Genomic DNA, 21,372 nt, shown 5'->3' with positions numbered 1-21,372 from the left:
CCCCATTGTTAACCCAATGTAATCATTCACTTTTTCTGTTCTGAATTTTCTATTTTTAGCATTGTTAATCCCAATGTAATCATTAAAAAGAAACTTTCTTGCCTACATTGCCCTCTATTCTCAACTGATCTATTCCCCCTTTTTCCTCTCATGTTACTCATTTCCCCATTGTTAGTCTGTCTCTTTTGCTTCTTTCTGACCTCTCTGTTTTCAGCACTGTTTATCCCAGTGTAATCATTGAAACTGTTATTCACACACTTTTTTTCATTGCTATTCCCAATATAATCATTTAGTTTTTCATCAGTGTCTTTATCTTCAGCATCATTTTCTTGTTTCTCATTAATAGCTTGTTCATCCCATTGAATATGCTCTGGAAAAATTCTTGATATTTTTCTGTCCAAATCAAATGATAAACATACTATTTTAACCATCTCAGTTAGTTCTTGCCACATTTTGATGTTCTAGTTACTTTTTAGCTCCAATTTAAAGTTTGTTATTTTACACTTTTTGTGTTATCAATGTTCGGTTGTTGAGAAGACAAACATCCTCCTTACAAATTCTCACGGCTCATTCCTCAAGAATGCAGTAAATTTTCCATATTTAAAGTATTCAATGTAGTACTTTTTTCTGCCAGTAGATGGCTCTTTAGAATCTACAAGTTCCAAGTCAACAATTTAACAAAGTATCCAGTTTTGTGTATTAAATCCAGTTAACTTTCTTTCTTTTCTAATTTTTTTTATATTTTCCAATTTCCAACTTTATATTCCAGTTCAAGTCCAATTTCAAATCTTTAACAGGGCTTTTCTATTGTGGGTTTTTCTTTATTCTTTTATCTTCCTTTACAGTTCAAAATTTCTTCGCAGTTTATATCCAATCCTATTCCAAAAAACATTTTCTTTTGGGTTTCATTTTCTTATAATAAATTTAGTTCTCCAAATTCAGCATCCATGTTTAAAGTTTAAACATCAAACTCCATTTTGATTTTGGCCTCTGGTGGCTCAACAGGCTAATGCAGCCTGTTATTAACAGCAACTGCCTGCAATATTGCAGGTTCAAGTCCCACCAGGCCCAAGGTTGACTCAGCCTTCCATCCTTTATAAGGTAGGTAAAATGAGGACCCAGATTGTTGGGGGGCAATAAGTTGACTTTGTATATAGTATACAAATGGATGAAGACTATTGCCTGACATAGTGTAAGCCGCCCTGAGTCTTCGGAGAAGGGCGGGATATAAATGCAAATAAAATAAATAAATAAAATAAATAAATAAATTTTGGGCTTTAGTGTTCTTTACTACCGCTTTCTCTTTTCTCTATCAATTAACTTCCCTGACGCTATTTAGCTGCTGTTTCCATGCCAGGGTAGCTTTAAAAATTTCCACAATTTTTTCTTTATTACCTATGAGTGGCCAATCACTCACCCAGTACCAATATTCTGTCCAAATCTCCACTCCTGCACAATTCTTATTCCAGATGCCCCGGCTTCATGGCGGTCGCAATGGCCACCACCTCCTTGCCATCAGATCGAAGAGTTTTCTCTGGTTTTCTGAGGAGCTTGCCTGTTCCTCTTAGCCAGCCGAGATGCCTCTCCTTCTTCACCGTTCCTACAGGACGGTTCTGGTCCGAAGAACCCCCCCTCCCCCGACAGCGGTTTGTCTGACTGGATTTCACCAGGCTCATTAGAGCCTGGTATTTTCCCAGCCAGTCTCACCGCGACGCTTCCGGTCTCTCCCCGGGGTTGCTTCTTTATAAAAAGAAATGCATTCACGCACACATCTTAACAATATATGCTAAAAAAAAGTCCTTGACTTACAACCATTTGTTTAGTGATTGTTAAAAGGTACAATAGCGCTAAAAAAGTGACTTATGACTGTTTTTCACACTTATAACCACTGCAGCATTTCCATGGTCACATGATCAAAATTCAGATGGTTGGTAACTGGTTTATATTTTATGGTGGTTGCAGTGCCCAGCTCATGTGATGACCTTTTGTGATCTTTGAAAAACAAAATCAATAAGGAAGCAAGATCACTTAACTGTGTTATTTATTTAGCAACTGTAGTGATACGCTTAACATATGTGCCAACAAAGGTTATAAAATGGGGCAAAAACTCGCTTCTTAGCAACAGAAAATTTAGACTCAATTGTCATTGTAAGTTGAGGACTATCTCAAAACTACTAAACTTAGTTTTAGTAGAATATAATATTTCTAGGGCTAGCAGATTTTGGATTGCTAAAATCTAGAAGGTATCTTTTTTCTAGTGGTTCTCTTGATTTTTACAGTGCAAATGTACTAGGCATAAATATATGGTCTATATTTTTATGATCAAAGTTTCTGATAGTTTGCTGAAGTAGATTTAAAAGCATCTTCAGTACATATTACTAATTTACAGATACACTGCAGGTATTGATTGATTATGTGGCAACAAGTTGGTATTTATTCTTGGTGAATGCATAGATAGGATCTTGTCCAGAATGATCTATCATCCACATGGCCCCTCAGATCTCCCAACAGTATACCCATTACCATAGTAATTGTGTTCATTCATCTTGCTGCTGGTTGTCTTCTTCTCTTTCTTTTCACCCTTACCAGCTTTGTGGACCACTCAAAGGAATCAAGTATTTGCTTGCATCTTAAATAGTATCAAAGTTCAAAAGCATCAATATTCTTTGTTTTGCTTTTTCAAAGTCTAACTTTACATAGAGTGGTCACAGCTATTACAATTGCTTGCATGATTATAATATTTGTAAGTATAGACATCTGAAGATAGAGAGACAAACAATTTTTATTTTTAAAGTAAATAGTTAAAATATAAAATTAAAACTGAAAGAGGAAAAGAGGACAACAGGAAAAATTAAATATTTTTTTCCAAAGCCTTTGTGGCTGTTCTACTGACTGCTTGTCTATGGCTGGCTGAGGAACTCTGGGAGTTGAAGTCCACAAGTTTTAAAGTTGCCAAGGTTGGAGAACCCTGGTCTATAGTATATTTCTTGTTCCTTCAAAAATTGCCCTTCATTTTGTCCTCACTGTCAGTTCTAAGGCTGGTTGTTCTCAGTTTGATTTTCTTTACATTTAATGTCAGTTCTTTTTTTAAAACTGTCTTTTATTATCAAGGTTTGCAGAAAATTGGCACTATAGGTTACCTGCATAGTGTCATGAATATAATGCAAATAATTTTAAAATTATGTTCCTCTTCTTCCAATCCAGTTTTCCTTTAATTCAGCTTACAGATTGAATAAATAAGAAACTATATAGCCTTGTCTCACTTCTTTGCCAACCGGGAGCCAGTCTGTTTCTTCATGTTCTGTCCATACTGTGGCTTCCTGACCTATATATAGTTTTTTCATGAGGATAATGAGATGGTCTGCAATTCAATCAAGCACTCAATTTGAAATCCTAAAGCTGTATGTCCGTTAGAAAATACAGAATCACTGATTTGAATTACTTTAATGATATTCCTTATGTTTTGGATGTTGCATAGCTGGAGGATAAAGTAATACTATTCATTTAAGTTAATAAAATATTGTAAACTACCCAGAATTGCTGTATTATGAGATGGGCGGCATAGAAATATAATGATTTTTGTTTAAATTTTCTGGTAATTACATCAAACACCAGACCAGGAATTTGCTTGTTTGTTTCAGAAGACAAATCAAGGAGATGACATCAATATCTTGCCCCAGTATCTGGAAGCTGGAATAAGCTCTGCATGAGACAACACAGGGTGACATTGGTGTTCAGCAAGATGGAGCTCCTGTTTGTTGACCATAGACTTCATCTTTATTTTGAGTACAGTATCTGAGTTATATAGGTGTCAGTTGCAGACAGAAATACTGATCTTCCTGCTGTTAAGTTTAATGTTTTAGTGATGACTTTCATTTTTAAAAAAACTAAAGCTGTCTAAATTACTCAACACTCTTTTTATAATGACCTAATATAATTACTCTCTTATCATAATTTGGAATTGGAAGAAATGGTTAAAACTGTTGCTAAAGGATTTTAGAACTTGTGAAGTTGATTAAAATCTGGAGGTAATTTATTTTTGAAGAAATGAACTAAACTAGTGAACAGGAGCGTCTTCCATAGGACAATGGCTTTTCTATTTTATTTTTTAAAAAACATCTAAAGGAAAATGTGACAAACATTTATAAAAAGGATAGACTATCTTGATAAGAATGTACTAACTTTTACTTAAAGTAGTGAAGTTCATACTTTTCATCGATTTTTATTAAAAGGTGAACTGAGCTAAAGAAGGAACAATGCTGTTCAAAAGATATTATCTTTTTGTAGCCTTTTTAACATAGATGCACATTAAAAAAAAGATTTATCCATGGTGATTAGATCATTTCATGTCACTGTTTTGCTGCAGAAGAATATTGCCTTTAAGCACAGAGTCTAGCTATGGAGCCACTCCTTAAAATACTCCATTGCATCTGAGCAATTTGGAGAAAGGATGAGAAATTAGATGGGCCTGTAGCCATTCCAGAACTGCCATATATTTGTATGAGCTATCTGATGCAACTTTTTTAACGTTTTGCACTTTCTATCTAGCTTGCAAATTTGTTCAGACATCTTGGAAAAATCAATTTGCTTTTAATGCTTTTCTATCCAGTATGGATCAATTTTTCCCTCAGGAATAAATTGAAGATATAGTAGAAGTTTAAATGACTTACTTGTGCTTAGTGCAGAATGGCAAGGATTGTGAACAAGGAAACACTTGTATAAATAAGCTTTTGCCTTGCTTTTTACCAGCTAAATATGCTTTTTTTTTTTCAAAAAAGAGAGAAAAACAAAACAAAAACCAAGCAGTGCCAACAAATTTAAAATTAAAAGATTTTATCTGCTAAAATATTCTGTTTTCTATTTAATCGTACTGTTAAATATCCTAAGACATAATGCTGAATTTAAAGTTTGTTTTTCTATCACGCATGAAGTTATTGCAAGCTTAAAAGGCTAACTTTGATCACCCTGAGGAAATGAGCTGTTAAACAAGCTAATTTGACTCCAGATGCATGAGCTATGTGACCTAATTTGCTCTGTGACTCAGCATTGATCCAACTGTTTCATGTTTCCCTCTTGACTATTGGCTTTAAATCAAGAATGGGTAACTCTGTCAATTTCCACTCAGATTTTCATTTCCCTAAGTTTGTTCTGGCCTGGTTTTGCATCAGGTGGGAAATTGGTTCTATTTTTTTTAAAGATGCAAATAATTTAACATTCTGTAATATAATTTTCACACACCATATCATGTATTACAACGCAACATAGAATTCTTAAAAGTGTTCTGTTTGGGGAGCTACAAATTAAATAAATGAATACAAAAATTTAGATCAACCTGTTTTTCCATCAACTCAATTAGTAACATATCTTCAGTGGCAGAGCTGAACCATTGTCTCTAATAAAAGCCATAATTAAGTTTATTTCAGCTCATAAAGACAGCTATTCCTAGCAGATTTACAAATAAATCAGGTTGTGCCTGAGGCTAACATTTACACAAAGTAGGTTATTCTAAGTGTCTCCAGTATTTAGAATTTTAATACCATATTTTATATAGTTTTGCAGTATGGACACCTTAGGGAATGCAATCAGTTACAGAATATTTAGTTATCCATTTTTCTAGGTCCTCCTAAAATAATCCTTGTTTACCATTGTCCTTTCACAGGGCATACAACATAATCTAGATTACTAGCAATCATTTCTTTTTAAAAAATCAACATACAGGGGCCATTATGGAGCCCAAAAGAATTTATAGGAAATAAAAATAATGCTGAAACGTGATACAGTATGCTAACTTTCAATTTTTCAAAATTAACCTAAACATAATTGAGCACCCCAATGTAACACTTCAGATCTGTTTGTTATTTGTTTTCAGGGCATATTTTTGTTGACTGTAGTTTTCAATAGATACATACACAGTATTCAAATACCATTTTACATTCATTCTCAGTCTAGCTTGAAGTTCTTCTTACCTAAATTATTCTATATTATTGAATAAGCCTGGCAGTTTGAATAGGGCAGTGTTCTCCACTTAATTTGAAGGATAGCTTAGAAGGTTTTCAGGTAGTGTACACAATTATACCCTCCCTTACCTAAAATTTCATTTTGTATAAATGTGTGGACAACTTTGTGGGAAAGTGGAAGAAGGGAAATGAGGGAAATATTAATAGGTGTATTACACACAGCCAAGATTAAATGAGTATTGGCTTAAAATGATTGTCCTGCTAAATTAAAAGAGTTGTGGATTAAATAATATTCCAAATAGAAGTAGTTACGCTGGTATATCTCTTCATGATCTTCCAGTTGACCAACATATGGGCTTTTTTAATTAGAACTGGAAATAATAAAGCAATCGCAGGACAGATAAACTATGTAAAAGGGTGATAACATTGGTGAAACTTATTTAAAGAATCAGTCCAGTGGTATTCCTAAAAGCAGTTTGATGAATTAGCCCTTGATGTTACGTATAGCTGTAGCTGTAGCTTTCCATTCTGGTGTCTTCTGTCCACCAGACACAAAGATAAGGAAAGAATAAAAAAATACAAAAGATGGAATTTATTTATCTCCAGTTTAAAAGAATATTAAGTTTACATCTGGAAAGAACTTTTTATTCTGTTTGGATTAAATAGGACTAGGCTTTGTTAGATCAATGTTCTTTCAGCAACTTTCACCTGTTGTTCAAGAGGCTAAATTTGCACACTGTTTTTGAATGAGATATATAAATATCTGAATTAATCACAGAAGAAACTTCATAGGACAAATGAAAAAGTAGGTAGTTGATAAAACTGCCCATTAATAAGCCTGTTGATAAAAGAGAAGAAGTTGCAACTTTTGTCTTGATTAAGCTGTCAAGAAAACAGTTTTGTAACCCAGTTCTGTTTATGGGTTGTTATTACATAAGAGATAGGAACATTTTTGAGGGGAGTCTGAAAAAGGTTCTTTACAGCCTGAGTTCTTTCTTTTTGGCCTCCCTGTAAGATTACCAAAATGATAAGATGGGCTGTATTCAGTAATGAAAGATGAAAGGTAGTGCAGAACACAGTATTCTAAAGTAAGTACTAGATAAAATAGCAGAAGCAGCTACCTTTTAGTGTCCCCTGCATAGTTTGGGAACCTGTATACATTTGAGTTCAGAAGTACAGTATTTTGGGAAAAATATTGCTTCTTGTAGATTCTAACTAATCGTTCTACTATAGTCTGGATTGATCATATCCTATCTTGAGTAATGACATTCTGCCCTTTTAGTAATAGCAATAGCACTTAGACTTATACACTGCCCTATAGTGCTTTACAACACTTTCTGGGCGGTTTACAATGTCAGCAGATTGTCCCCAACAATCTGGGTCCTCATTTTACAGACCTCAGAAGGATTAAAAGCTGAGTCAACTTTGAGCCCCATAAGGATCAAACTCCAGGCTTTGGGCAGTTTGCCTACAATATTGCATTCTATCCACTGTGCCCACAGGGCTCCTTTTAAGAAAGTTTCAGAGAAATTGAGATAAATCCAGTGAAAGGCAACAAAAATGATCAGGAGGATTAGTAACTAAGTCGTATGAGGAAAAAGAACATAGGCACGTTTAGCCTTGAGTAGAAACAACTTGGTAAGGATGTGGTAGCATTCTTCAAATATCTGATGACTTCACATACTATCTTTATCATCCTAGGGAACAAGACAAAGAATACTATATTTAATAGTTACACAAAGACACTTTCCAAATAATATCAGAAAAAAACCTTCCTAATAATAGGACTAGTTTAACAGTGGAACTAGCTGAGGAAAAAAGAAGTTATTCCTGGTTCACAGATACAATTTCTAAAATGTTTATAAGGGATGACTGAGTATTGCTTTGCAGCTTGCATGTAGACCTCGCTTCACATGTATTTAGCGGTTGCTTTATAAATGTCAAGTTAATTATAAATGCCCAATACATTATTACCACAAAATAGTTGACCTTGTGAAAGACTGCCTATCTGAAACTTCATACCGCTTTCAGTAAGTGGCGAGTGCAAAACAAAAGTGATTGACTCAGCACTGCCTCTGAAGTTTTATTAATAGAGTTGTACAGATAATCTTTACCTGAAATGATAAAAGAATGGAAACCAGAATAATCTTCAAACAGTATTGCAGTGGATTTATAATGAATAAATGTCTCACAAGGCAAGAGCAATTGGAATGAGTGTCAAATCACATAAAGTGTTTGCACAGCAGCATGTAGGCAGAAAAATAACCATTCTACACAACAGAATATGACTTTGGTTTTAGAAATTAGAGAGTTCAGAATTCATTGTATGAGAACAAAGAACTTGAAACCAGAGAGAGGCAGTGCACAGATAAAAATGGTAATTTACTTAGCCAACCCTCCTTCACTGAACATTGGGGAATATTATAGGAAAAGAATGGTTATTCAGAAGACTTAATTTGTTTTTCCAGAAGGTATTTAACATGTATCTTTCTGTGTCATCTCTTAAAGACTATTACAATAGTAGCCGCTAGATTTTATAAAAAGAGAATGATATAAATATATCAGTTTGGCCTTAACATTCTTCTAGATTTGCTTGCTGATTAGAATTGACTTGACACTTTAAATGAGTGTAATGATTCAAATTAAAGCAGAACAGCTCTACATAAATTGACCCTCTTTCAGAAGAGATCAACATTTGAATCTAGTAATTACCATTTTCAACTCCTTTACCCTGCATTTTAGGATACTGGTTAATTCTAAAATGATTTACAGACAGCAGAGATGGAATGTCATTATGCCTGTCAGGACTGTTTCATTGCCCTCTGATAAGATGCAGGTTATCCTTGTTGGAAGTAAAACCTGTGGATTTCAGTGGAATATCAGCAGGGATGGGCTTCAACAATTTTAGCAAGGGGTTCTCTGCCCAGTTGCTGGATGTGCATGGCCATGGTGGGCGTGGCCTAGTCAGCCTCCTGCAATACAGTGGGGGGGCATTTTTGCCCTCCCCAGGTTTCTGAGGCTTTCCTCGAGCCTCCGGGAGAGCGAAAATGGCCTCTGCACGCACCCTGCACATACCTGCATCCGAAACAGGCCATGTGGTGACTCCTGGGAGGGGCAGGGCAGGTGGAGCTAGCCAGGAGTGGGATTTGAGGGTTCTCCAAACTGCACAGAATCTTAGCTAGAGGTTCTCCCGTACCTCTGCGAACCCCCAGCAGCCCACCCCACTATACTATACTATTTTTCTTTGGTTGATTTCCAATATATTGATCCTGTTCTTATTGATTCAGCTAGTTTAGGGAAATTCTATTGTACTACTCAATGTCTTACTTGCTAACAGCATTTTTAAAAAATCCAAAACAGTTCCCTTTCTGAATAATAAAATATGTTTTGTTATCTTTTTAAAAAGAGCGTGTGTGTACCTAGTGGCACATTAAGGTCAACTCACTGCTTATCTCACAGGACCTTGTAACAAATGAAGAAAGATGGAACAAGAATTAATTACACCAATTACATTAATTATGCAGTCTGGGTGTTACTACTAAATTGTCTTTCAGATTGTACTTCATCTCCTTTGATAAGTATGATCTAAAAAATTAACACTCTGCTCTTACTAACAAATTACATGGTTCATTTTTGGAAAGCATTTTTAATGGAATATTTTAAAGTAGAAAATACAGGTGCTATGCTATTTTTCTCTTGTTTATCCATGCTATGGATAATATGGATTTGTGGTGCTTGTTTCTACTGGTATAGCATACTTTCTTTCCCCCTCTTTGGCAGAATGATTTAGCTGATGCAGAGAAGACAGTGTTAAATGCATGTTTATTTCCATTTATTTAAACTTTGTTCTTTCATGCAGCAAACTATTAATCTTCTAAGACAATGGTCCTTTTTTCTTGTCTTAAAGTAACTGCAGTTCTTATAGATAAGCCAACAATGTACAGAAAGCATTCCTACATTTTTGCTTATTTGTGGTTCTACATTCATAAACATAAGAACATGCAATGCTCTTTGAAAACAGTTTTAAGACTTATTTCTTTTTACATCACTCCCTTTGAATTATTGAGGAAACTATAAATTATAAATTTATATTTTCTTCTTCCAGCATTTTTGTAATAGATACACACACACACATACTATATATCCAGGTATTCCTTCTTTTCAATAATAACCAAGTCTTGTCTGAAATTTGCTAATATGCCTTTATTAAAGCTTTAAGTGGACTGATGTTGGGATATTTGTTATAACATAAAATTGTATAACATTCTGCCATTGTAATACATAGAATTCTAATATTGATAGAATCAGAGTAATTTGCCCCAACTCTGAAATATTTGCCACATAAGCAGGCATATTTATGGAATAAATAATTAAGGCAACGTTGCTTCAACTGTCTATTTTCCCTTCAGTGATTTCATAAATAACACTTTGTTTACCATTCACATTTTTCTTAAAAGTTAACAAAATATTGAAAAATCCTAGTGTTTTTATTCTTAAGAAAATCTATTCTATGTTTAAAAATTGAAAAATTCATAATAAGGGTTTATGTAATAACTTGGTAAGCAGCATGCCATCTTACATTCTATTTAATATTCCTGGAGAGAGCATTTCTGTCTGAAAAAAATAAGGGGACCTATACTAACAGAGAAGAATATGAACAGTGTGTATGTGTGTGTGAGAGAGAATGTGAATAAGGCAGAAGGTTTGTGTCTTCATAAATCAGTAGAATTCTTGTAAAATCAAGACCTCAAGTAACCTTGTTCAGGGGCGGTAATGATTAAGACTGTGTTTGGTTTATAATCAGAACCTTTCATAAATAGTTTATGTCTTCCTGCTCAAGATTTAAAAAGACTAGGTTCCAATGGTCTTTGATTTAAGAGAAGAATTAAGGGACTTAAATATTCTCTTAAGAGAAGATTTAAAGTGCATATGCAATCTCTCATATGCCAGAAAGCATTAAAAGTATAGGTTAGATTGCTGACTTTCAGAGCCACATAAACAATAAATATATTTACTATTACCAAAACTGGCATTTTAAATTGAGGAAAGTTTATTATGGAAATCTATTATTAATCTAGCATCTGGGAGATCCTAGTTTGTCTTTAATTATGGCAACTCACTGCATGTGTTTAGAGTAATTGCTTTCTTTCTCTTTCTCATAGGCTGGTTATTGTGAGGAAAACAGGGATAGTGTCACATAAGCTGCTTTCCAAATGGTAGGTCAGATATACAGTATATCTAGTAAATAAATGGATAAATAAATGCACCTCTGTATAGCATCATTTTTACAATGTTGGTTACAACTTTTAGATATTATATGGTGGCTTGATATTGAAAAAAATCACATAATATTAGGAGTCCTGGCTTAATAATGGTGACTGGGATTGGTAACTCCATTACTAAGCAGTGAGGTCATCAAATGGCATGTCACATGACCAGAATTGCAGCTGTTCTGGTTGCTATTCTTAAGTGAATCCTGCAGAGTCATTAAGTATGATATCACATGATTACCCTTTGGGCTCTCCAGCTGGCTTCTCCATTGACTTTTCTTGTCAGAAGCTGACACTGAAGGTTGCAAAGGGTGATCACATGATCGCAGGATACCACAACGGTTTGTGAGCCAGTTGCTAAACACCTAAATCACAATCATGTATTCATAAGACTCTACGATAGCTGTAACTATAAGGACTGGTCCTACGTCTACTTGCTCAATGCTGATGTCACTTCAGGTGGTTGCTGAACAAGGAGTTACCTGTACTGTATCATCATTTATATTTTATTCTTATACAATGTGCATAGTTTTGGGTTTCTTTTTCAAAAAGAAATTTAAAAATAATCTCTTCCCTCCCTGTTTTTTTAATAACTAAAAATCATTCAGTAAAATTGACTGGATACAGCTCCAGTTATTCACGCAGTCTAATTACATTATGGCTCTCACTGCATCAAGATGTAAGTTGCCAACTGAAACTCTTAAAAGAGGAAGAGATTGGTATCAGTGGCTATTAATTACTACAGATATAGATTATGTTAGGTGTGGAATATCAGTTCTTGCCAAGAAAAAGGCAATTGTTGTTTTCCTATCTTGATTGTAGGCTTCCCAAGAGGCATTTGATTAGCTGTGTGACTTTGTCCATGCAAGTAGAGAATGGGAATTCATTAATACCTTATATTTTATATTGCTAAACTAAGGATGTTATATCCTGCAACACTCGAATCAAGGGAATTCATCTGTTGATACTCATTGCTCTTAAACCCAAAATAAAAATGCTAAATTAGTTAATCCATAGCCAGTCTATATATACATATATATATATTTGTTTTCTGAGGTTTTCACGGGTGTTTGTATATAGGTCTTTGGTTGTTCGGGTTTTCTCCCGTGTAAAATTGGAAGTGTCTTGGCGACGTTTCGACGAAGTCTCATTCGTCATCTTCAGGCTTCAGCTTCCTGCTTCTGGGAGCAATGTGTGATCGCAGCTGTTTCTTCCTTTTAACTGCTAGTGGGGGTTTGAACTGATTGGGTGGGAGCTTGGTTGTGCTCTGATTGGATGGGGTTTTCTGTGCTCTGATTGGCTGGGGGTGTGTCCTGTGTTGGTGGGGGCTTGGTTGTGCTCAGTCTAGTCTGTGCTGCAGGGGGATTTGAGCTGGTGAGCTGCATAGCTGTTGTTTGGCTTTGTGGTCGTGCTACATCTTCATAGTGGGTGTCAGTCTGCTGCATGAATGGATTGGAGGGGTTTGAAATGGCTAATGTTGCAGCTGCGGTCTGGCTTCTGGTCCTTGAGTGGTGCTTCATGATCAGTGTGGGTTTGGGTCTGCTTCTGGGTGGATGTCGGTGGTGACATCCTGTGGACCTTGTGAGTGTGGGTCTGGTGTCATTCCCGAGGAATGACACCAGACCCACACTCACGAGGTCCACCGCACATCCAACCAGAAAGCAGACCCAAACCCACACTGATCATGAAGCACGACCAAGGACCAGAAGCCAGACTGCAGCTGCAACATTAGCCATTTCAAACCCCTCCAATCCATACATGCAGCAGACTGACACCCACTATGAAGATGTAGCACGACCACAAAGCCAAACAACAGCTATGCAGCTCACCAGCTCAAATCCCCCTGCAACACAGACTAAAATGAGCACAACCAAGCCCCCACCCAAACAGGACACACCCCCAGCCAATCAGAGCACAAAAAAACCCCCATCCAATCAGAGCACAGCCAAGCTCCCACCCAATCAGTTCAAACCCCCACTAGCAGTTAAAAGGAAGAAACAGCTGCGATCACACATTGCTCCCAGAAGCAGGAAGCTGAAGCCTGAAGATGACGAATGAGACTTCGTCGAAACGTCGCCAAGACACTTCCAATTTTACACGGGAGAAAACCCGAACAACCAAAGACCTATATACAAACACCTTATATATATATATATATATATATTAATAAGAGAGCTGTGACAAGCAATACAATGATGTCTTTCTTCAAGGTTTGGTCATAATCTTGAAGAGGTGCTTACACTCAGATATATTCTCAAGGTTTTCCCACTAGAGTAATAACTTTCACAAAAGTGATTTCTTTCGTTTATTTTTGTTGTTATTTCTTGTCTATTTTGAGAAATATTTCAATATGGTTTATAGTGAAACCAGACAAGCTATACTTCATTGCATGCACATTTACATTTCTTTACAGAGTAAAATAACACTTGATGTCCCTCCTGTCTTTTCATGCCAATATTTTACTGACATTTACTTCAATACAATCCAGGGCATCTGCTTTTCAAGAACTATAAAAATAATCCAACTAATGTAGCCATTCTGTTCTAATGTAGCCAATTTAGTAAGAAACTAAATGTTTCTTACTAAATTGCAATTTATTTCCTGTATTAGATTAGTAATCCTTACTGGAAAGAGAAAATATGTTTAACATTCATTTCTGGTAACCATTACCTTTTAAAAGGTTATTCTGTTAATTCTTCAGGACAAGAAAAATATAAGGCTGTAAATTGGCTTGATCTGGGAAACTGAATGTATGGATATTAAAAAAATCCAGAAAAGATAACCATTGCTGGACCTGGTATCCACCTAATATTTTGAAATGACATATTTGCAATATGTTGCCATTAGCTGATTTAATTACATATACCTACCATAATTAATACTTCAAAATGCTTCTTATGTATTTTTTATGCTTATAGATCATACATTCAGACATTAATTTCGTTGTTGTCTAGTACTACATTTTCTAGAAATTTTGCAAGTTGTACTTTGTGTGTGGGGGGGGAATGAATTAACAAGTCAAACTTTTTGTCGTTTTGGTACAATGCAATTTATTCTGGCCTTCCCCAGCTTATTAGCCTCTCATATGTTGATTAGTAGTTTTGATCAGTAACTCAATACATTTGGAGGATACCAGGTTGAAATAATTGTCTATCTCTGCTATTGGCATTCCAGTGTCAGTATATTGTGTCTTGCTTCCAATGTTTTAATACAGCACTTCTAAATGTCATTTAATTGGCATTATTTGTTATTAGTAAATTAAAGGATCTGGAGTATACATTTTACATAGTTTACATTTTACATATTTCAAAGTGGTATAACATTGAATAAATAAATATTTCCAGATCTACAAGTCATGCTTCCCATCATACTTTAGGTAATGCTGCTACCAAACCTATGATTTTCTTAATTTTGAAATGAAGTCGTTCCCAAACCTATAAATTAATTAATTAGTGAATGCTAACTGTTAATGAAGTCTTCTAATTTTCATTGGGGAGATTCTTAGTTATTGTTACTTCATTTTATTTTTGACCAAAGCTGTCATACATTTCATTGAAAATTATGTATCAATAAAATGGTATAACCAGATCTGAAGCTGGCTTCTTACTGGCCTAGAATGTTATCTAGAAATGCAGAGATTAAAGCCTGTGTTTAAAACTCCACAAAGTAATGTGTCCCTTATCTATTTCAAAAATTGAGATCCAAAATCCATAAAACCTGAAAAAGTATAGATAATCAAGCAAATCAAGCGATGTCACTTGTGATGGTACAGTAATAAGGACTAAATCAGAAGAGAAACTTTCTCCAAATGATTGAAGTCTGGGTAAAATTCCAGAGCTCTGATTTTATAAGCCTTAGTTGCCAATAACCAGTGATTGAATAGCTTGAACCTATCTTTCTAATTTTACTTGCTTTCTTTAAAATATTGAGACCGTCTTTTTACCTTGGACTAGTTTCCAATTTTTGACTCTTGCATAAATGTTGATTTAGTTTCAGATTCTGGTTTCCTTGTTTCTAGCTCCTGATTTTAATAGAAGATAATTCTGCCTCAGTACAGTGATACTTATACCATTGATACATACTTACATACATGATGATACATGAGAAAAATACTTGGCAATATCTATGTTCAAATCAATTTGCCTTTTTCATATTTAAAATAAGAATAAATGGTAAAAATTAGATAGCAACTCAAAATTAACAATTCTTTGAAGCTTTCATTTGTTTTGCCTTTCCCATTTTAGCACACATGAGTACTGCAAACACTTTGATCAGTTTCTGCAATAGTATTACATTTTTAAATACTGATTTTTTCATTCAACAAGACTACTGAAGAATGAAATTCCAGACTCCATATACTTGCTCTCTGTATTTAGATAAGGACACGGTGGCTCAGTGGCTAAGACGCTGAGCTTGTCGATCGAAAGGTCGGCAGTTCAGCGGTTCGACTCCCTAGTGCCGCGTAATGGGGTGAGCTCCAGTTACTTGTCCCAGCTTCTGCCAACCTAGCAGTTTGAAAGCACGTAAAAAATGCAAGTAGAAAAATAAGGAACCACCTTTGGTGGGAAGGTAACAGCATTCTGTGCACCTTTGGCATTTAGTCATGCTGGCCACATGACCACGGAGACATCTTCGGACAGCGCTGGCTCTTCAGCTTTGAAACGGAGATGAGCACCGCCCCCTAGAGTCGGGAATGACAAGCACATATGTGCGAGGGGAACCTTTAACTTTACTTTCTTAGAAATATCTAAAATCTATATTGAGAACACTTTTTAAAAAAAATTAGGCCAACAGTTTATAAGCTTTGTAACTGTTGTGCAGAGTTAGACCTGAATGCCAGCTTCATCCTCTCCTCCTTTTTCCTTTGGATTTGTAACTATTTTACCTGACAAAGTATTTTTGGAAACTTGAAAATATCAATCAGCCCAAAATTGTTGAGAAACTTACAATGCACAGATCATTCTTGATTCAGCCAAACTGACATGACCCCAGTTTAGGAAAGACTACTTCTATACATAATGAGCACAGGAGGAAAGAGATCAAGAACAATTGTTCCAGCTCTACACAGCTTTTGCCCTTCATGTATTACCATCTGCAGCAGGGGGCCTTCGTGTCAGCATAGATTCCCAGCATGATTTAGAACAATTCAGAGAAGAAAAGAGAAACTTTCAGGCAAAATGACTGTGGTTAATTTTGATATTCCGGGGCTTTTATTCAAATGAGTAGAAGCATATAGGCTTGCCATTACTCCAACTAGAGAGAGGACTATAGGAATGAATATTCTTGTTTCTTGCAGGCAGAATCTGAAAAAATGGGTAAATTCGCTTCTAAATTCTTTGAACCTTTGCTGGACTTTAGTTAAAAATCATTAAGGATACTTTCCTTTCAAGCTTCATGAATGTAAGGGCTGTCAACGAATTTAAAGATTTAGACTGAAATTTTAATATGGAATCGTAAGTACTGTGAGCACTTGAATAATTTTAAAAGATAAGTATTTTTTTAAGAATTAACTGCCTTGACTTTTAAAACATTTTAATATTACTTTTATATCCTAAAATTTTAAAGTAATTTACAAAAAGCAAAGATAAAAAAACCAGACTTGCGTGAGTGAGGAGAGAGGTAGTTATTACCTTATAGTTGTCATATACCTTCCTATAAGTATATTATGCCATTTTAAAATATATTCTAAATATATGAGTCCTGCTGGACATTAGACTGAACCATGGAGTTCTACCTGGGTCATTGTCTCCAGTCAGGTTTGATTGATGCTCTAGCTTCACAGCAATTTGTATTTTGGATGAAAGATGATAACCGATGGTGACTGGATCCCTATGGAATGAGAAAACACAGGGAGTGTCAAATGCAGGAAATCAGGAGTCCAGGAAGTTCAAATCAATATAAGTTTATTGTATGCTAATGCTGTCTACAAGAATTTAAACTACTAATGGCCAAAGCAAATTAGTAGACAGGGCTCAATGGAATTCAAGTTAGGCTGGACTTGTGGGTACAAAGGGACTTGAGACTGATGATACATTTGATTCCTCCCTCAGGCTCATCCTGGTCATCTCCTACAGGGGTGTTATTAAATGAGCCCAGGGAGAGTGGACTTTGGCTGGTATGGAATCACTTTCTGATTTACTGGATTCATAGGTTGGTAGTGATCAAGGGTAAAGGTGTGAAATAGGTTGATAATAATATTTCACTCTTTCACAACCTAGGCCATGGATGAGCAAGCAAAAACAACAACTCATAGTCCTATCTGAGATTTGACTTCTGGAGTGTCTTCAATTTATTGTTCAATCTGTTGCTCAATCATTTTCATTCCTGTGCTCCTCAACCTTGTTGCTAGGCTGTTGTTTATATTCTGTCAGCTGAAGGATTTCAGTTACTATATCCTGGGGGAGGGATGCAATTTGGTAATGCTGAGGAATTCAGGGCCTCACTAGCAAGCATGAGCTTTCCTCAGAAATTCTATCCCAGTTCATTGAGGCAGCTATATATTATATCTCATTTTTACTTGGCACATTTTTATAAAGGATATTAGTCATAGATGGATCTCTAAATGGCTGGATCTCCTCCTGGTCCAGATGAACCTCATCACTAACTATGGTTTCTGCAGACCCTAAAGTATCTTATGGATTTGGATGGATGTTCTGGGATTTCACAATCTGGCAAGCAATTATGCTGAGATCCTGGTCAAAGTTAGAAATTCATTGGTGGTGAGAGCACAGAAGTTTATTGCTGCTTAGTGGCCTCTCGGTTTGACAATCCTAGGGAGCTTCTTAGTTCAACAAGGAACTCTGCAGACGGAAGTTAAGAGATGCCTGGAGAACAATTGTAGTGAACATGACCAAACACAGATAGGAGCTTCTGTTTGAGCCCACTTGCCAATTAGGTTATCAAAACATCAGTACCTATCTTTCTTTATTAAATTGGGTGGGCCATTGCTCAGTGGCACTGTTTATGTTGACCTGTTTCCTATTGAGGAAGAGTAGTCGTGAAGAGTTGCTCGTGCAACCCTTTATCACTAAAATTGCAATACTCTGTGTTATGAATCTATAGATAAATAAGGACAACAGTGGCACTAGAGAATTTCTGTATGACTTCTCTGTTGTGAACCATCTGGCAGGCAACAGAACATGGCAGATGGGATTCATTTAACTTTATAGGTTACCAAGTATGTAGGTCTTGCTTAGTACAAAATAAATTCTCATGTGGATTCACTCTAGTGCTGAATTGCTGGCACAAAGTCAACTAAAAATCAGACTTAGTCTGTAGTTTATAATTTATTCAGGTCACATACTGACACTGCTTCACCTGATCATGCTCTTCCTTGCTAGAATATGCCCAAAGTGCTTTTAATAATCCCCATTAAGGAGCTCATTCTCCTACAACTCTATATTGTTGTTTGTCACATCCTTCCTTAGAAAGTAAAATGAATTAATGCGAAAATAGAATGTTAAAACTTTTTCCTTGGCTTTTGGATGTGGTTCACTTTGTTATTGGAACTTTTGGAATGGGAAGATTCAAATATATTTATTTGAATCTGTTGCTGGATATGTAGAAAAGAAATCTTGTGTAAGCATTTACAGTTATGTTTATTTACATAAGAGACAACATGATAAAAAGCTACAAGGAAACTGATTCATTAACTTATCATCTGCCTTAACTTGTTCTTATCCAGAAACACAGTAAAAGAAAACAAGGGAAGATCTAATCTAGTCCCAGTACTTCCTGCTTTATCATGTCAGTACACCCTCATGAACAATATCTCTCTTGATGAACACGGATTGCAAGTTATAGCTTCATTCTAGATATAAAATGATACTTAATTATGTTTACATTATTATTCAACTTTACAAGTTTAGTATAAAGAGTTAAGCATAATGCACATAATAGCTAACAGTAAATATTAATTTATTAGTTTGTTAAAGTTTACCATTTCCTGATGCAATTTTAACAGTTTTTTTAAAAACAAAAAAGCTGCTATTGAATAGTGAAAAGTTGACCTGATAGGGAGAGAAGCACACACTAAAAGAAAGTATAAACAGTTTTACCTTAAATAGTTTGTTCAAGCCATAATGCCATATCTAAAACAATTTTAACTTTTTATGATATGCAACCAAACAATAATGTGTTTTGTCAGAGTCACTTCCTAAATAATTTTTGCAAATGCAAATGCACAATTATATATTAAAACATACAAAAAAGAAATGTGGGGAAATGTGCTAAGCTCATCCTTTTTGAAAATACAATCCACAAACTGACTGGAGTGTGACATTTAAACTCAAGTAGTAAAAGTAGAAATGCGGGCGTGTATATTTTCTCTTTACAACTCTGTTGTTAGGAGTCACTGACACAAATGAACCAGGTGAATTATTACAGCAACACCAAAAGCTTAACTCATATCTAAATCAAGAAACTGAAGATAAGTTGTATTCTAATAGGCACACATTTCTGAACTAATTATCCTAGAGACAGCAGTCCATGAGTCAGGTTCTAGAACCAGGTCCTCCTTTACATTGAATGTCTGCTAGTTATGAAATGAGAGATATGGTCATTGTGAATTAATCTAATGCTAATTTCAAGAGCAGAGAACTATTCTCCTTCTAGGTAGAGACAGCATCCAGGAATGAGTTGACTTCATCTGTTCAGTTGAAGAACTGAGTCTGTCAAAGTTGTTAAGCTCCGCCTCTGTTGCTAGGCTTTTGACTCAGTCCTTCAGCCTGGGCAGTCGTGTCGAAAGTTGCTCTTCGTGCTTTATCTATTCCTGGATGCAGTTTCCATTTCAGAAGAGAACTAATTGTGGACTCGATTGTGGATTGTGAGTTTGACAGATCTCTCTGTGTGTAGAGAGTCTGTTTTTTTCCCCAATGACTGGGACTTGGCTCTGGCCATTGGAGGGACCTTCCTGCATTTGAATTTGACAGCTTGCTGTTCATTTTAACGCGTGCCTTCCATTGACCTACAGGCTCTCTGGACGGGCTATTGGTAGGGTCCAGCACTCCTGGTGGAAGCAGGGGGTTGGGACAGTGGAGCTTCGCACTCCCAGGTGTCAGAGGGGGAAGTTTTTGTTCTTCAGAACGTGGCGCAATTGTCTTGGGCAAGTCGGGTGGTCATTTTGACAGTTCGACAGAGAGCAAGCTGCCCGACATTTCTAAATTAAGATTGTAGGAGCTTCATGCTCCCAAAGTGCCAGCCTGCCTAGCGGCTTCTCCTGAGCCTTCCCCATATGCTAACAGCCGCATATAGTCTCAAACCTCTGGATCATTCTGCCAGCGTGGTCAGGCATCTGACAGGAGATTTGCACCATTGGCGGCTGACTTGCCGTTTAACAGGTGAGCCACAATCTCACTGAGCAATTTAACGAGGTTTCAGGGCTTTGCGCCTGTTGTTTACCGACTTGACGATTGCTGTTTTTTTGATGGCACATTGACTTTCAGAGCTCTGCAGCACTCTTTCTCATGCTGAGAAGTGTTCGACTCTGACAGGAACCTGTGCTTCGGACAGCTGGCTCGTGCCTTTGACAGACACGTAGCATTTTCCTTTGAGTCAAGCGGAGTGTGATTTCAGCTTAGTGCCCATTTGACGGGCCTGCGGATTGTCTTTAATTTGATTGAAATTGTCAGCAGAGTTGAGGCTTTCTGAAGAGAAGTCAGCAACATGCCTAAGGCTCTCTCTAAATCAAAGGATGGCGGGAAAGCCGCTAGAGCCAAGATGGCAGAAACTGGAGCAGGTGACAGCAGTAATCAGTCTACTCTGGCTGGTGCTTCAGCTGACAGAGCTAAAACACCTGCCTCCAAAGGCCACAGCAGACCAACCAAGCCCAGTAGGACCTCTATTGCATCCCAAAAGAATGAGGGGCGGAGAGACCAAGCTCTTCAGCTTTATGAGAAAGCTGTTAAGCTCAATACAGCTGCTAGAGACACTGTCCCAGTGGCCACTGCTGCTGACAAGCAACAATGCAGGGATTTGGCACTAGAGGGAGCTCCAGATCAAATTTCTCTGCGCAGCTTTCCTGTAATGCTAACCTGTGCGGCTCTACTGCCAACGAATTGGAAAAGGCCAACTGTGCTCCCATGGGATCCACCTCTGCCAAAGTAAGCTCACTTAATGCGGAGGTGCGTCCAGCTGTGGGCAAGGAT

General features: G+C 36.5%; 1 protein-coding gene across 8 annotated transcripts in view; it reads left to right on the top strand.

The window, feature by feature from the left end:
* Positions 1–21,372, top strand: part of SULF2 (sulfatase 2) — a 324,326-nt gene that overhangs the window by 100,896 nt on the left and 202,058 nt on the right. For 2 of the 8 annotated variants that reach the window (XM_058175019.1, XM_058175018.1), the window contains exons 3-4: positions 3,642–3,786; positions 11,120–11,173. The exons of 4 other annotated variants lie outside the window; for them this stretch is intronic. The gene's annotated coding sequence lies outside the window, so the exon portion shown is untranslated. The remainder of the gene's footprint in view (positions 1–3,641; positions 3,787–11,119; positions 11,174–21,372) is intronic. 2 more of the 8 variants (XM_058175022.1, XM_058175021.1) reach the window with 1 other exon arrangement.

Source organism: Ahaetulla prasina, chromosome 3, assembly GCF_028640845.1.
Source record: "Ahaetulla prasina isolate Xishuangbanna chromosome 3, ASM2864084v1, whole genome shotgun sequence".
Lineage (NCBI taxonomy): Eukaryota > Metazoa > Chordata > Lepidosauria > Squamata > Colubridae > Ahaetulla > Ahaetulla prasina.
This window is presented reverse-complemented; position numbering and strand designations above follow the sequence as displayed.